The 15,647-nt window shown below is 41.2% G+C and overlaps 1 protein-coding gene and 1 pseudogene across 1 annotated transcript in view; both read right to left on the minus strand.

Moving 5' to 3' along the window:
- ST6GALNAC3 (ST6 N-acetylgalactosaminide alpha-2,6-sialyltransferase 3) overlaps positions 1–15,647 on the minus strand; it is a 400,079-nt gene that overhangs the window by 84,329 nt on the left and 300,103 nt on the right. The window lies entirely within an intron of this gene.
- LOC124516385 (small nuclear ribonucleoprotein G-like) lies at positions 2,748–2,968 on the minus strand (annotated as a pseudogene).

The following is a 15,647-nucleotide window of genomic DNA, read 5'->3' on the forward strand; positions in this document are numbered from 1 at the left end:
AGCTTCCCCAGTAATGAGGTGGTGGGAAGAGAGCGTGTGGTGCCAGGTGCTGCCCAGCTCCAAGTGTCCACAGAGGAACTGTTATTCCGTGCCCTTCTGCACAGGCAGCCTCAACCTGGCCTTCCCTTTCATTCTGCCAGACTGCCTGGCTGGCCTGAATTTAATTTGCAGACCACTATGCCCCCTGGGCCTACTTTGGCATCGCTGTGCTCTGGCATCTGCTTCCCTGAGAACAGCTCTGTGTTTGGATTCCCTTCCCCCAGGTGAATGCACTGCCTTGCCTTTTTCAAATGCTCACAAAGTTACTATTCCCAGCCGACATACCTCAAGTCTCCCAGGTTGTTTGCCTTTTATTTCTGTTGCCTGAGCTGCTCACCATACTTTCCAAATTGAAATTATTAGTGAATTCCAAAAATGAGCAGCTTCTTCCTTTTCTCCACCCAGGTCATGAATAAGAATGCTTCAGTAAGAATCAGACCCACAGTTGCCGCCACAGCACATTAGGTGATGCATCTTCTTAATCCTCCTTTGGTGGTAATCCCTCCACCAGCAGTGCGGTCAGAACCTTCTTAGTTTCCAGGAGTTTTTCGGCCCATTTTAAACCCACATATTCGACCTTCCAAATATTTATGGAGAATTATGCTAGAAGCTGCAAGAGATTCTAAATCATCAAAGACACAACCACCACCCTTCAAAAGGGTTCTGTCACTATAGAGTATATACCATCTTCAATATTTATCAAGCACCTTAAATGTGCCAAGCACTGTTAGGTGCTGAGGGTTTGAAGAGGAAAAGTATGGAGTCCCAGTGAGTTTCCACCATTGCAGATAATGGCATGTTATTATAAAACAATGTAAAAACAATAATGGGATGTACACCTGGGAAGTCCATCTTTCAGCCTCTGCCTCTTCATCTGTAAGATGGAACCAACCTTCTAAGTTGTGGTGAAGGCTTACATAAGTTGAGGAATGGACAACCCTTAGTGCAGAGCATGACACAAAGCGTTAAGAATATTACTAGTAATAATAGTTACAAGTATGATAATACGTGGTTATTATTGCTAGTAGTATCATTACAATAATTTCCACATTCAATCTGATTGATCATGGCTGTCTGGAACATTGTGATGAGACAATTCAGAAACGCTTACTAGGTCCACTAGCAAAGAACACCGGGATGGGTGCCATACTATGATGGACAGGAGGAAGAGATGGCTATGTAAGTGTTAATTCACCCTGATGCACACATATAACTACACTACAATTGACAGTGTAGCCCTCTGACTTAGGAATGCCACAAAGTGTGTAGGTGGTAACTGACTTTACATTTCAGGATAGGAGGGAACTGATGTCATATGGTAGGATCTTAAGTCACTCTGTGGATGACTTTGGTTTAGAAACCCCAGAAGTGTTTATTTATTTATTAAAATTTTTTTAATGTTTATTTATTTTTGAGAGAGAGAGACAGACTGCAAACAGGGGAGGGGCCAAGAGAGAGGGAGACACAGAATCCGAAGCAGGCTCCAGGCTCTGAGCTGTCAGTATAGGGCCCAACGTGGGGCTTGAACTTACACGTGGTGAGATCATCACCTGAGCCAAACTGGGATGCTTAACCGACTGAGCCATGCAGGCGTGTGAGCCCCAGAAGTGTTTTTAAGCCTGAAGAGTCTAAGAGGTCAAGTGAAACTGGGAGTGGATAAGAAGTTCTGCTACCAAAATGAGGTCCTTCCCACCCAAGGCAGTCACAGAAACTCTAGGGCAGTGGTTTGCAATGGCTGCTCCATGACAAACTTCTGACTGATCTGAAGCAAAATAGGAATGGTAAGGACAATGGAGGGAGGATTTCATGCAATGAAATGTCCTTAATTTAAAGAACAGATATTATGTTCTTCCTATTTTGTGGGTGTTAAAATGCTGTCCTTTTCATAGAAAGATGCTCTGAAGATTCTCCCTTCTGTATCAAGTCTCAGAATGTTCTAAGTTCCATAATGTTCATTTCTCTGAAATCTTATCTACTCCCATGACTTTAATACCATCGATATGCTGACAACTTCTAAATGTGTATCTAGCAGCAAAATACGTCTCCAAACTTCTGATTCATATATCTGCCTGCTTTGGATATCTCATAGGCACCTTAAACTTAACAAGCCCAAAAAGGGATCCTTTCTGCTTCTATGTGTTCCTCTCTTGGTCCTTCTATCTCGGTAAATGGTATAGGAAATGGCAAGTTGCTCAAGCCAGGAATATTCAGTCATCCTCAATACCTTTCTCTTCCTTCCCTCATCCCTCATCTATCAATGAGTTTTAGCAGTTCCAGTTCCAAAATATCCCTCAAATCCAATGACTCACCATCACATGGCTGTCACACTAATCATATCTATAGCACCAACATTCTGTTCCACCTGATCTCACTCCTTCCACTCTTCCTGCCCTCCAATCCATTGTCCAGTGGCATTCAGAGGACTCTCTTAAAATTCTTTAATAATTACTTTCCATCACTCTTGGCATAAAATTAAAAATCCTCATCATGGGCTACAAGGCCCTGTTTAGTCTGAGACCTGCTGAAGCCAAGCACAAGTTTATTTTATTTTATTTTTTTTACTCTTACAAAAGTTTATTTAACAAAAAAGTTCAATATGAAAATGCACATGGCCTGATTTTTATATTGTAGTAAAACAGGTGCTATGGAGAGGGGATATTCAGAAGCAGCTGATTTCTTCTGGCAAACACACTCATTGTTTACGCTCATTACAAGGCTTCTAACATGATGACACTATTCCCTCATATTACCACCATTCTCATATTGTGCTGTTGCCCACAGTTGCCATCTGCACACATTCATCTATCACAAGATTCAAAAAAGGACTGAACCCCTGCAATATTCCTTGGAAATGTCTGCCACAATTCAGTTTCAATGATAATTTCTTGTCCATAAATGTTTTTAACTCAACAGGGTAGGCTTTGCTCATGGTGTCTACTTAGCAAGCTCAAAGATGCCTCCAAACCTCCCAGTAGAATTTTAAAGTTTATTTATTTGTTTTGTGAGAGACCGAGACAGCATGAATGGGGGGAGGGGCAGAGAGAAAGGGAAAAAGAGAAAATTCCAAGCAGGCTCCATGCTGCCAGTGCAGAGCCCCACACGGGGGGTGGGGGGGGGGGGCGGCGGCTCAAACTCAAAAGCCATGAGCTCATGACCTGAGCTGAAATCAAGAGTCAGATGCTCAACTGACTGACCCACCCAGGCAACCCTCTCCCAGCACGTTTTAAAGAAGAAGGGTTTCCTGACCTTTTCTGTCTATATAAAATGCATGTGTTACGTGCTCTAAGAGAACCATTTTATTTATTTCCTTCACAGTCCCTATCTCAATGTGAATTTTACAACTATTAGTATAATTTATCAATAACTGTCTCCCCCACCAAGCCCATAAAATATTTGAGGGTATAGATTACATCTAGCTTTGTTTTTCATTGCATTCCCAGGGCATACTTTAGTAGCAGCAGATAGTATGTGCTCAATAGATAGTCACAAATTAACAAATGAGTGAAAAGGGAAAAAAATTTACACATCTTTAATTGGTAAACTAAAAAGGTGACCTTAGTACGGCTCCAATTAAGAATTTCTTTCCTGGTCTCCAAAATCCAAAGTTTGAGGACTATTGCTCTGTAGTTGAAAAAGATCCCTCATCTGGGACCTCTGGATATTGTAATGGCCATACAAATGACCTTTGAAAACTTATGGGAGGTGCTAGTAGGGACCAGCCATTGTTGGACTGGTTCTCTGCTCTTTGGCATGCAGCAGTTTCTTTGGTCTAATTGTAGTTCTGGAGCTCTGGAACTCTTAAGTGAATGCCAAAGGAGAAAAAAAATAGAGAATCATGGTACCCATCTCAAGTTTAAGCTTTGTGTTTCAGAAGAACTTATTTGCATATTTTATCTGTTGTGCTGATAGTCTAAAGAAAGAAAAAAATTATTTATGGTAAAACCTGTCCAAACACCCATTGGCTGTACAGTATCCCAATTCATAATATGTGGGCTATAAATTAGAAAAACGAGATTCTAAGCCAGCCAATCAGATTTACATTCCCAGTAGCAGCTTGTGTTATAGCACTTGGATTGTTCTGTCAAATAATTTATTGAGATCCAGATGCTCCAGTTCCCGATCTTCCCTGAATAAGTGGTTGTCAGGTACTCCTGTCCAAAAAACAAGGCAGTTGGTATTTAATATAGGCTCCCACACTTGTCAAATGATCTCCAAAGAATATGAAATTGCTTGTCATCTTTGTCAAAATTACATATGAATGGGATATTTGCTGTGTTGTAATTAAAAACTCAATTAAAAGAAATTCTGAAATCATTATCAACTTTCTCAGGCATGAGTTGTTCTACCAAAAAGCAAGCTGTTTATAGCTTAGGCTTTTACCAGCATTCAGCAGATGGCTGAATCCCAAAACAGGCCCAAGGAAAGGATGAGATCTGGACCAAGGTGGAGGCATATCCTAAAGAACAAGAGCAAGGTGCAGGCAGTGACATTACCTGTTAGGTGGCAAGTCCTCTAATTCTGGCACTTGTGTGTATAACTGTAATTCTATAATTAGATGCTATCATTTCATTAACGCTGAGGACCACTGTCCCTAATGAGTCTCTTCAAAATGAACAAAGAGGAGGTAGCTTATCATTATGGACCTCACTTATCTTGGGCCTATCTACTAGATGAATATTATTGGAAAAAAGTAACTGCATTACAGTGGGTGCCACTGAATGTAAGCACATTTGGTTCTCAGGGAAACAATTACCCTAAGTGGCCAATCATTAATGACTCCAGACAGTAGGCATCAGTGATGAGAGAGAAGTAAGCATGTGGGTATATCCTAAAAGGAAACCCATCATTTTACAGCCGTACAGCTGAAGCTGGGTGAGAAAGCAGTTCCAGCCTCTTCCTGAGGCCAGTTAAGCCAGGCAGTTTCTTAAATCAGAGCATAAATTGTTAATAGTAATAATTCAACAGCAGCCTCCATTTATTGAGAACTTACTATGTACTTAGCAAGAACGCTAAGCCCTTTAAATTCATGATCACACTCAATCCTCGCAACAGCCCTCTGAGATATGTCCCAGAGTTGTGAAGTCAGGAAGCAAGTCAGTTTGACTCTAAAACCAGTACCCCTCATCATAAAGTTGTACATTCTAGATCCAGACTCAGTAGAGACCAGAGCCACTGGGATATTTTATTACCAGTGCATAGCTAGTAGATCTGGGGTTAAGGCATCTGGGTATGATGCTGAGCCCAAGAGCGCCTGTGGGCATTTTTTTCTTCTATTCATTTGGAGATTGTTTGGGCATAATGAAAAACACTATTTTTTTTTTTTAAGGAGAAAATGGCTTAGTCTTTGCTTCTGTGATTGTAACACTAACCAGCAAACAGCAGTAAGCTTGATTTTTAAAAAGCAGCGCTGATTCAAATTTTCCTAACTTCCTACTAAGGAAGTACTACTACTAAGTAGTAGGGGAAGTACCCCTACTAAGGGGTAAAGAGTACTCCTAATCTGTAGGTTAAATCTTCTAATGAATGGAGGTAATGTATATTGGATTATGCTGTATCAGAAGCTGCAGCACCCTTTTGTACAGAGCTGCCTGTACAGAGTGACAGGTGTTCCCCTGCCAGGTAGGACAATGGGGATGACTCAGAAAATCTTCACTGTCCTAATTGTTATTCCAACTACATGATTTCCATACCACGTGCTTCACTTTTTGAAAAAGTGAAGACAAGTGCGACGAGAGCAGAGTATGCATATTGATGAAGTGTGGGAAGAAAGGTTGAATGGAGGGGTGAGGTCTAATAAGGCAAGGCCCCTGACAGCCAGAATATCCATCTAAAGGGCAAATGCTCCTGGGAAGGTTGGCCCAGCTAGCTGGGTGTCAGATATTTATATCTTGGAATGAAATAGTTTATAATTTATTTGAATGAGGACAATCAATGGGTATTCCAAGGGGAACACTGTGTGTTGGGGGTATCCAGCACCACTGGAGAAAAGCCCATGCATGGAGATGGGAGAGGAGCAGCATGAGAACCAAGGGTACAGAGGGAATGTTTCAATGGCTGGTGAGACAGCAACCCTGAAAGGATTATGAGGGACTTCTGAAGGGTATTTTATCTGCTAAGGCATTGTATGGGTCCTCAGGTGAATGAGAACTAAATGCTATGAACTCTGTCCTAAATCCTTGAAGCATGACCTGCCTCTCCTTCTCCCCCACAATCATCCTCTCTCTTCCTTCTAGTTGTCCTTCCAGTCTCAGAGGCTTAAGAGTTTAAGTCCTTCCTGCTTAAGACTAACCTTTCCTATGGATACCCCACCCTGCCTGGGCCACCTCTCCTACTTTCCTTGGGAACACACTACATCATTTTTTTTTCTCTTTTACCATGTAGGCTTCCCTTTTCCCACTATTGGTTCATTCTCTTCAACCTCCACCCTTCCTTCAACAACTCTGCTCTTAAAATAACCTGGTCCTGATTCAGAATTTCCTCCAGCTGCCATCCTATCCCTCTACTTCCTCCCATCCAAAATTCTCTGCAAAGAAAGACTGTGCTCACTCACCCCAGATTCACTCCTCAACTGACTGCAGTTAGGTTTCTCCTGCCACCTTGTAGTGAAACTGCTCCAATAAGGTCCCCTAAAGTCATGGCTTTCTAAATTTACAGGATTTGTTTTAAGTCCCTATACTGGATTTCATTGCTTTGGTTTCACTTTGGATCTTACCACTTTCCTGAACCTCTACTCTTCTGGCCTCTGTGACATGACACTGCCCTGGGTCACCTCAGACCCCATTTCACTGTTTCCTGGTATCTTTCTTGGCTTTCTCATTGGCCCAACTTTTCAATGCTGGCATTCTTAGGCTTCCGTCTTTACCTTTTTTTTCTGAGGGTTTTAACTACTACTTTTATGCTTATGACTTACAAATTTGAATTTCCTACCCAGATCTGTTGCTCACAAGTCAGGGCCATATATCCAATTGCCTCTTGGACACCTTCACTCAAATGTCTTATAGAAATGTTGAGATAAACATGGCCAAAAAATGGACATATATCTTATCCCCTCTACCTGATTCTCCTTCAGTATTCTGTATATAAATTGTACTGCAAATCATTGAATCAGTCAAATTATAAACTTGAGGGTCATCCTCACCAGTGCTCACAAAATTAATCACCACACATTGCCATTCTTTACTCTTTCAGATTTGCCTTCTCTGTTGTATCCAATTCCCCCTGCCTAGGTTCCTGCTCTCACAGACTTTCACCCGGACTACAGCAATATCCTCCTCATGCTCTCCCTGACCCTCGAATGAACCTCTTGTACTCCCCCTGAGTGCCTACGTTATGCCTTGGCCTCACCGGGTTTCCATCACCAACAGGGTAAAACCTGAACCTTTAACCGAATATACAGGCCTTCTATGATCTGGTCTCTTGAGACTCACCTTTTGCTATTTTCTGCTTGATATTTTAAGCTCTAGTCATACTGATCCTTTTACTGACTGGGAATATACTGTGCTATTTTTCAACGCAAGGCTACAGTCATGCCATCTTCACCTGGGACTCCCTTCTTCTCCTCTCCTTAACTTTCTCTGACATCCCTAACTCTAAAAACTTAGTCAGGGATCTCATTCTATGTTCTAAGCACCTGGCTTGTCTCTTTTATTGCACTTACAATACATTTGACATTCTCTATTTCCCCAATATAATCATAAATCCTTGAAAGAAAAGATCAGTATTATCATTTCTCTGAATCATCAGTGCCTAAAGTAGCTCCTGATACATCATAGGCATTGTTCTGATTTTTATTGAATACAATAACAGCAGAAACAAATATGTGTATAGAACTTTAGATTTTTCAGATTGCCTTCCACACATCTCCTTTAATTTTCATGGCAATCCATCCTGGCTATGCAAAATCTATATCTTAAAAAAAAGTTTTTTTAAATGTTTATTTATTTTTGAGAGAGAGAGAGAGAGAGAGAGAGAGAGAGAGAGAGAGAAAGCTGGGGAGGGGCACATAGAGAGGTAGACAGAGGATATAAAGCAGGCTCCAAGCTGTCAGCACAGAGTTGGATGTGGGGCTTGAGCCCACGAACCATAAGATCATGACCTGAGCTGAAGTCAGACGCTTAACCAACTGAACCACCCAGGCACCCCCAAGACGTATATTTTATTTCACTTTACAGCATATGGAAATAAATGGCAGCTTTAGCTGAGAACTACCTGAGAAAACAGAAAGACATTATTAGAACACAGCTCATCTTTACTTTAATACAAATTTTTGGTACCCTCCTAAATTAAGTTTATGCATCCAGAAATACCCAAAACCATCACCACCACCAACACCACCAACACCACCAACAACAAAAATAAACAAAACCAAAAAGACAAAGTGTTTTTTGAAATTCCCCATTCACCGTGTAAGTCATAGTTTATTCCAGTGTTTCTGAGTTCTCAAACCAATGATTCATAGTTATTTCCTATGTTGTTTGTAATGGGTCATTTTACCTGTTTCTTCAACTTTTTGAGTAGAAGTTTTAATCTTTCCTTGGTTAAAGATTTCCCGTTCATTTGCAGTTCCCAGTTCCCATTTTGTATTTTTACCTGATTTTTTTTTTAACCTTTAGATGACAGACAAATTCACATATTGGATTTTTATGTAAAAGCATCAAACTGAAATGCTGTTTAAGACTTCTATTGTCCAGTAACAGTAGAATAAAATAGTTATTAAATGCTATATTTGCTCATGAAGCAAATATAGTTAAGTTATAAAACCTGTAGCCCATCACCAATACTATTTAATGTTTTTTTTCTTTTAGACAAATAGCTTTACCTCTTGACCTAGAGAAAAAGGAGCCTTATAGCAAAAAACAAGCTCATGCATTAAAAGCTGCTCAGAATTTTAATAATGGTTTGTCCAGTATTTGAATTCACTTCCCTAAAGATAAGAGAAAGCAAATTAGATTATTTAGTTACTTCTTCCCTACTAAGGGGAAAAATAACATCTGCATAAGATATTAACACATTCATATTCTGTTTCCATTTCCAAGTGATTGCTCTACAGAAAAACAGTTATTGTTTTGATAGACAGCAAACACAAAACTCAGAATTCTTGTCCTAACATCTTTATTGGCTGCTACATGATCTTGAAGGATAATACTCCTTTGCTTCATTTTACAAAAGCCATGAAAATTAGAACTTGGCCATTACCAAAAAGACAACAGTTTCGGCCTAAAAGAAATCAGACTGTTGTCTGGTGATTACTGTACTATAAAAGAAAACTTAATTTCAGCAATGACACTAGAATTTCTGGGGCTTTGTTTGCACATAAGCATGAAGTCCAGATTTGCAAATGCCAGACATAAGATTGTAACAAAGGCTAGTAGATTTTCCTAAATTTATAAAAATAATAGTAAAGATTTATAGAGCACTTATTTTGTGTTACTTTTCTTTTTTAATGTTTATTTATTTTTGAGAGAGAGAGAGAGAGAGAGAGAGAGAGAGAGAGAGAGAAAGAGAAGAGGCAGGGGCAGAGAGGGAGGGAGACACAGAATCCAAAGCAGGCTCCAGGCTCTGAGCTGTCAGCACAGAGCCCAATGCAGGGCTCAAACCCAAGAACAGTGAGATCATACCTGAGCTGAAGTTGGACGCTTCACCGACTGAGCCACATAGGCACACCATGTGTTAGATACTTTTCTAATCACTTTACGGTGGCAAGAATTTTGTCCTCCCAATCATTCTGGGAGCCTAAGATCAGAACTCATAAGATTGCTCTCTCACCTCTACCCCTTCCATGCTCTATTGTCTTGAGTATGTCTATTCTGTATTCCTTGCAGGTGACTTCATACTGAAGACTCTCTTACTTGAAAAATTGTTAGTGAAGCCACAGAAGCTTAGCAAGTTAGAGTGAACAAGGATCCGTGAAATCATTCAGTTTAACCAGGACCTAGAGAAGTTCTCCGACATGCCAGGTGTTGTATACTTAGTTGGTGGCAGATTAGAAACTAGAATGTACTATCTTGACCTTTGTGTATCCCATGATTCCATATTCCTTTGTTTCATGTGAAAGACAAGATACCCATTTGCTTCAAACAAATCTCCTGATCACCTGCAACATGTCAGGCACTAGTTTAGACACTGGAGATATGAATAGGAAGAGACAATACTTATCCTTATGGAGTCACACTATTCAATTCACTAAATAAACAAGGATTTATTGAGCACCATTTATGCACCCAGTTCCAAAGAAGATCTACAGAGGTAGGGATGGGTGTAGTGGGGAAAGGAAGAGTACAAGAGGTGGTCCCTGATCTTTAAGGAGCTACACAGAAGACAACAAGAAAGCAAGAAACACTCATAGGAAAATTTAAAAAAAACCCAGCATATACTTAAGCTGTAAGGTAAATGAATACCAAGGGATTTCAGAGAAGGGAGATCCAGAGAGTGGGCGACCTGTGTGTGTATACCATGGAGAAAGTGGAGAGGTGGCCTACCATGTAGTATGAAACAGCCCAGAGTTAGAGACACACACAGACTTTAAAAGATAGTGCATAAAGTAAGAAATGGATAAAATGTAATATATACCATTTGTGTAAGTCAAAATACAAACAATAATAATTATTTGGCAAAGATGTACGCAATCAAAAATGCACATAAAATACAACAGAATGCCTGTCTACGTAGAGGAGGGGAAGAGGAATAAACATAATACAGTAATTAATTGATTGATTTAAAAATAAGATCAGGGCACTCACAGACCAAAGGATAAAAATGTGTCATGGCCTAATTATATCAACTCTGTTGTCAAGTTTCAGGAGAAAACTCAATATAGCCTGGGATAGATGGAGTGCTGCTTTGTAGGATGTACAGACCATATTCACACTGAGAGAGGAATGGAAAGGTGACCTGGGTAAAGGGACAGTACGAGAGGAAAGAGACCATTACGCCAGGAGAGGAACGTGCATGTGGAGAAAGTAGAGGAACTATGAGCAAACACAGGCTTGCATCTCTTACGGGAACCCTCTGAAGTCAGGCAGAGGCCTGGAGCTGATGTGGTAAGAGACAGGCACTGAGGGTGTTGCCTGAGTAGGTGACTGATCCAGAGAAAGAAGACACTAAGGAAGGAGAGCCTCAGCGCCCATCCTCAGGATAAAGGACACAGGCGGTGAAGCATATGGGAATTCAAGTTGTGTACGGATGAGTGGTGTCCCTGGGAAAGAAAGGGAGACGAACAACGGACACCTATGCTGTGAGAAGATCATAAAATGGTTCTCTGTGTTAAGACATTTGTGAAAGTTCACTTCAGCGAAGACGTGGTTCCTGGAAACAGTTAAGTGGGTCACTTGCTTAGCTTTCCTTAGTGGTAGATTAATTAGCCAGCTGTAACTCCCGGATCTCTATTTTTAAATAACGACTTGCATAAATCTCCAAAGACAAGAACTCGCCACTAGTATACAGCATATTCCGGCAGCTGCAAGTTATTATGCCCAGTGGAAATTAAATATCTTTTAGGGAAATCATGCAAGATCTCATGACAAATATGAAATTAACCCCCGCCACCTCTCTGCCCAACTCATTTCTTCGCTCGCCTGCCATCCTAATAGGCAGAGTCTCTGGGGTCCTGAAATGACAGCAGACTTGGCAATATTTTAAAAAGGCATTATACATCTATGAGCATTAGTATAACATAGAGCCTTTGTCCCTGATTGAGCTAGAAGCTCTGGAAATCAAACATCAATAAACACACACGATAGGCCCCTCCTAAAAAACTATTAACTCATGGTCAGGCTGAGATGCTTATAACTCCAGAGATGTAAACAAACAAACGAACAAACAAGCAATTTTATTGATCATTTTAGCCGTTTCGTTTCCTTTGCTTAACGCCCCCAAATTCCCACTTCTCTCTCTTTCCCTCTGACCGAATGCATTCTGATTCTGGTTCTTTATTACTTCTTTATTTTTTAAGCTCCAGATTTCAGATAACATGTGACTTTTTACTTTCCCTTTTCATTGCTTGCTTTTTTACATTAGGTTTGGGCTCCTGTAGTTTGTGAAGATATGAGACACCGTGTCCTCCCTCAGAGTGAAACAGGAAAAAGAGCAAGAGCAGAAGCTGGCCATGAGTGACTCCGATAAAGCTGCACACAGTTGGGAAGGGGCCTGAGGTCTGGAGCAGCTTTGGGCATTCAAATGCATTTGGAGGGGCGCCTGGGTGGTTCAGTCAGCTAAGCATCCAACTCTTGACTTTGGCTCAGGTCATGAGCTTGCTTGGGGTACTCTCTCTCTATCTGCCCCACCCCGACTTATGCTCTCTCTCCCTCTCTCTCTCTCTCTCTCTCTCTCAATAAATAAACTTACAAAAAACAATAGAGAACAAATGTATTTGTAAGTGTGTGTTTAACAAAATGACAGCTGATGCAATAGCCATAATCACCCAGTGAGGGACTTGATTTGTTCAGCTATTTTCAATAAAGGGCAAAAGCCACACATGACTTTGGCAGGAAACCGGTTCCCTGGGTGGGGGAAAATGGAATCCTAACTTTCCCAAGTTATTCTAAAGACTCTGTAACAAATCTTTAATTTCCCACTTGAGCACCACCAATCTTGGATTCAGGAGAGAAAAAGAAGCAATGCCTCTATAGAGACACTATAATTTTGGGTCAGATGCAAAGCAGAGGAAATCAGTAAGGACCTGAAAGGAGAAAGGGAGGGGATGGCTATCACAGCACTCCCGCATGGGCAAGCCCACCACCCAGGCGCATCTCCATGGAGATCTGCTACTCCTTCTTCAGTTCCCATCTTGATCCCCAAGCCTTCCCTTCACTTTCCACAGGCTCTGGGACATCTCTACCTCTTACAGAGGCTGCCAGGCAGCACTGCTTTCCTCTTTTTTCTGAGTCCAGAAATGGCTGCAGCCTGGGTCTTGACCTTGACCTGTGACCTCCTATGTCAAGAAGTTAACACGGTTTCTGCCTCTGGCTAATGGTTTCCAACATCACCAAATGGGAGTCTATCTTATCAATTACATGAACTTCAGTCTTTGGCATAAAGGTCATTATTGTGTTATGCACCTGGAATCACATTGTAATGAGGCACATCACATTCTCTTACAGTCAATGAGGGGGAAAAGAAGCACACAAAATGGAAATTACTCCTCAAATGACCTTGCTAGATTTCTACATCTGGCTAGCAGAGCCTGTTTCTATACATCAAGAAACTGACATGGCAGCTTTGTCATACAATCGGGCAGCCCAGTCCCATGTTAGCAAACATGCTATTATGGAACATATGGCATCAGCCCATTAGTTGTGTGCACATTTGATGAATTCCCAGTGCAGTGTACCCATGAGGTTTACTGATTCACTGCCACCCTGCCCCAGGCTGCTTCCAAACATGTCAGAAAAATAAAATGTCATCCATATTTGCATTCAGAAGTTATTCCGTATTTACACATGCTAATAAAAACAAAAGCCTGCTTTTTAAGGAAGAGGCAAGATCCATAATCAATTTTCTGAGAGGCCCAAGTGTTGGACATGTACCGCATACATCACATTCACCGGAATAGCAACTTGGAAAACACGGGTAGGCTGGCTCTGTGGCTTCTCACCCCTTGTCGGGCCAGCAGTAGCTGAGAGCAGACGGGTACCCAGGAGAGCCAGGGGTACCTGCGATCACTCATGTCCTCTATCTAGACAGCTTGTCTTAGGTTGTTTGTTAGTGACTGAGCAAGTGTTTGATGAACCAGTGAATGAATTACCTATGTGGATAGCCATGATCGGACGGTGCCTTGAAATTTCTCTGCCCCTTTCATTAATAACCAGCTTCCTCTCCAAGATCCTCGCGAGGCCTTGCTGTCTTTACTGGCATATAGCATTTGGGGTCATTCAATAGGACATGAAGTTCTGGCTCTGAAAACCACTGGTACTGTGATTTTCATGAGCAAGACACCTAACCTCTCTGAGCCTCAATTCCCTTACCCATAAAATGGGTGGATTATAGTATTTGTCTTATGAGAATCCTTTAAGTCACAAAAGATGAACCAATTCAAATTATTTTAAGGGAACACACAGAACAAGTTTTTTTTAGCTTATATGGCTGAGAGGAATATTGGGTTATCTGACCAAACCAAAGGATGGGGATCTGGGCCTCAAATGCTACAATCGAGACTCAAAGCCACCGGAACTTCCCTTCCTCCTCAATCTCACAGCTCAGCCCTGCTCTGCTTGGCTTCATTCTCTCCTATTGCAGCCATATCTTCTTCGCTTGAATGAACTTGGCCACTTGTAACCCTAATTTCACATTCTTCTAGAATTATGAACCCAGAAGCAAAGCTGTTTTTTTCTTCAAGTTCAAATCAAATCTGTCTCCTGTATTCCAAGGGAGGCCTCAGATCAGCCATGCTGGTTCAAATGCTTCCCTCAGGATGAGAAGTCTGTGACTGACCAGGCACGGGGTCATCCCCATTTTGTACGTGGGGTAAAAGGTAGTGGCTAGAGTGAATTGTTACAAGGGGTTTCAAATCCTGCTGAACAGATAAGGCAAAAATAAAAGCTACCACTCTGCTAAGCTAACTCACCAAGTTGTGAGGATCCAGGCACACAGCAACTGCCAAACAACCAGTGGTTAATATTATAAGTAAATGGCCTTGTAAGCTGCCAAATGTCATATGAGTCCTGGGAAAATAACCACCAATTCTATTTATTATTTCTCTATCCAAGGGTGGAAACTGCTTGAGTCATATTAATGACAATTAAAATGATAATAGCCAACATTTAAGAAGTTGGGCCCCAGCTGGGGCGTCTGGGTGGCTCAGTTGGTTAAGGGTCCGACTTCGGCTCAGGTCATGATCTCTCTGCTTATGAGTTCAAGCCCCACATCAGGCACTGTGCTGACAGCTCAGAGCCTGGAGCCTGCTTCGGATTCTGTGTCTCATGCTCTGCTCTGCTCTCTCTCTCTCTCAAAAATAAATAAACATCGAAAAAGATTAAAAAAGAAGAAGCAATTGTTGCATGTTTGGAACTGCTTTTCCAAGCACCTTATATCTATGAAATAGGTACTATTATTGTTTCAGTTTTTACATAAATAAACTAATGCAAAGAGAGGTATAGCAGCTTCCCAAAGTCAGTTAGCTAGCAGTGGAGTGAGGGTTTGGACCCAGGGAGTCTGGGCCAGAGTTCACACTCCCAAACACTAGGCCTCAATAACTCCTGTGCTAGAAGTATGAGGTGTAGGTTGAAAGGCAACTACCATTTTGCATTATCCTGTGTGTTTTTCCTATGCTGCACTGAAAAGTCCACAAGATCGGTAATTGTATCTGTCTTACTCAGAGTTGCGTAAGTATGCCACTCTGAAGGTCTACATGACTGGTATGAGAAAAGTAGAGATAATTAGAATTGGGCTAGACTTTTATTTGAGTGCCTGAAGATCATTTAAATAATAGTGCCTTTGAAAATGCATATGCACATCCATTTTTCTAAAATTCAGAAAAGATGCATAATATTCAGGTGCCTAATAACTTGGCTGCTAGTTAATCATGCTTGACACTTATATAGCACTTCACCTTTTAAAATCACTTTAGAATATGTTAGTTCATTAAGCCCTACAAAATCCAAGTGAGACAGGGA

The sequence above is a fragment of the Lynx rufus genome, unplaced genomic scaffold, assembly GCF_022079265.1.
Source record: "Lynx rufus isolate CCGP_SWC_20201006 ecotype Redwood Valley unplaced genomic scaffold, mLynRuf1.p SCAF_2, whole genome shotgun sequence".
In the NCBI taxonomy this organism is placed as follows: Eukaryota; Metazoa; Chordata; class Mammalia; order Carnivora; family Felidae; genus Lynx; species Lynx rufus.